The sequence below is a fragment of the Triticum urartu genome, chromosome 2 (assembly GCF_003073215.2).
Source record: "Triticum urartu cultivar G1812 chromosome 2, Tu2.1, whole genome shotgun sequence".
Classification (NCBI taxonomy): Eukaryota; Viridiplantae; Streptophyta; class Magnoliopsida; order Poales; family Poaceae; genus Triticum; species Triticum urartu.
This window is the reverse complement of record NC_053023.1, coordinates 573302191-573304987: the sequence shown is the minus strand read 5'-3', so window position 1 is coordinate 573304987 and position 2797 is coordinate 573302191.

Below are 2797 nucleotides of genomic sequence, written 5' to 3'. Positions count from 1 at the left end.
GCATGATGAATTGTCATCATAGGTTGAAGAGGATCTCCATAAGTACAACCTGCCATGTGCATTTGCATTCCAAGAGCAAAGTACTTATATGCACATCTTCAGGGGGAGCCTTTGCAACTTATGAACACAATACCCTATCCTTTACAATTTCACATATTTTATTCCCCGTTGAAAACTTCAACCGGTTTGTCATCAATCACCAAAAAGGGGGAGATTGTAAGTGGATCTAGTGCCACCCCTAGTTGGTTTTGGAGTATTGACGACAAACCTGGTTGAGGGACTAATGTGTTTGTGAGAATTGCAGGATAACACAGGTAGAAGTCCCTCATTGATTCGGTTTTCGTACTAGAGATGACCCCTAAAAATGTATGAAGACATTGAAGTCAAAGGTGATATGTGAAGACATTCACATTGAAGACTATGACAAGAGAAGACATCGCGTGAAGACTATGGAGCGCGAAGACTTAGTTGTTTCATCGTTCTTTTTTCTTCTTTGTTGAGTCATAGGAACCACCGTACTGTTAAGTGGGGTCCAAGAGAACCAGTCAGAATGACCGAAGTGATGCTTAACCAAAATCCCACGTCTTCAAGTGAAGACTATGAGAGCAAATCTTATTCAGAGTTGGATAAGTCAGCTTTGCTTGTAGCCCAAGTAAAGTTGCCGTGTGTTTTTGAAATCTGACCGTTGGAACACGTGTCAGTCCCTTAGTGACCCAGGGTCATTTCGGACAAATCAGGTTGGGTTGCCTAGTGGCTATAAATATCCCACCCCCTACAACCATAAACCGTTGGCTGCTCAGAGTTAGTGTACGGCTTTTGTCATTTGAGAGCAACCCACCTCGAAGCCTTTGAGAGAGAATTCCTTGCGAGGATAAAGCCCTAAACACCCAGAGCCAAAGAGTGTTAGGCATCACTTAAGTCTTCCTGTCTGTGTGATCTGAAGACTTATTACACTTGAGGACTGTGAATCCTCCAGCCGGTTAGGCGTCATGTTCTGAGCATCCAAGAGTCATTGTGGATCGCCGGTGAACAAAGTCTGTGAAGGTTTGGAAGTCTGCCTTGAAGACTTACCCGAGTGATTGGGTGAGGATTGGGTGTCCTTAGCTCAAGGGGAATAAGGTGAAGATGCGGTCTTCTGAGTTGAATCTCAGCCTCCCTAACCAGACGTACAGTTGTCACAGCAACTGGAACTGGTCCAACAAATCATTGTCTTCAATGAGCCACTAGTTCTATCCTTCCCATCTCTTTATTTGCAGATTGGTCCTTGTGAAGTCATTGCCTGTTTGCATCATCTATTTGTCTTCACTGTGTGACTGCTTGTTCTGATTGGCTTCATACTATCTTCCATCCTGATCTATACTGCCTAGCTGCTATTAGTCTTTGTGCTTTCATTTCATTGAATACTTGACTATGGCTTGATTAGTGTAGTCTACCTTCCGCTGCATGGTAACAGGTTTATTTCTATCGTTTGTCTTCGAAACTTCCATGTTTTGAAGACTTTCATAAAAATCGCCTATTCACCCCCCCCTCTAGTCGATCACTAGCACTTTCAGGAAGCCTGAGCAGTACCCCAAAACCACATGGGTTGCTGCAAAGGAACCTTCAGTGGATCCATCCACCCTATCTGGCTTCACTTTTGCTAACCCTATTGTCATTGATGAATCCTTTGATGCAAACTATAAACTGTTTAAGAATCAGAATGGTGAAGTGTTTGCCAGGTATATTGGTACTAACAGCAGGAATGGGCCACCCATGAAGAAAGTCTGGGTGCCCAAAAGGTGTTTGGAGAATCTTCATGTGAATGTCGTCATGACACCACAAGGGAAGAAGACAAACCCCAGACCACATGCTTCATCTGGTCCAAAGGCTTCATACAGACAGAGGACTCACTTGATTCGCACTAACACAAATGTTTTGCAGGGAAACCATACTCGGGCCTATGAATATGAGTGTGTTTCATCAAACCACCATGTTCATAAGACCCAGAACTACTCTGCCTACTCTTATGAGTATTATTCACCACCTGCAAGACTATTTGCTAGGGCTTCAAAGCCAAAATTCTCAGATGCTGCACTTAGACTCATTGCTTCGGAGCCACCCCTGAAGATGTGGGTGGCTAAGAAAACCTAACTCTCTTTTGCAGGGAATGGTCTCCAGCAGGAAATCAAAGGCGTCTAAAGCTATTGCTGGGGACCTAAAACATCTTGTGGGGACAAGATAAAATGCCCAAATGATGTTATTATGTATTTCATTTTTGATTTGCTTAACATGCATCCTATCAGTTCTAACCTGGGTATGAGCTTTCATAATTGACTTGCTCGTCAAATGCTTATGCTTCACAATACTCTTTGTGAAGCCTATCCCCCTAACTGTTCTGTAGGGTATGACACCAACTGCTTCAGAATGGATCATCGATAGTGGATGCACTAATCATATGACTGGTGATCAAACTCTTCTCATGGACTCAAACTTACGTCCATCTGAGAAGAGTCACATCACATTTGCTGACCTTGGTAAAAGCAAGGTATTGGGTCTAGGTAGAGTTGCAATCTCAAAGGATCAACACATGGATAAAGTGATGCTTGTTGAATCCCTTGGTTTCAACTTAATGTCTGTCTCAATGCTTTGTGACTTGAACATGATTGTGATATTTGAAAAATATCGTTGCCTTGTTCTAATGGAATCTAACAAGTCTCTAGTCTTTGAAGGGTATCGCAAAGATGATTTGTACATGGTAGATTTCTCAGCAGGACCACAGCTTGCCGTATGTCTTCTTGCAAAAGCTTCATAGTGCTGG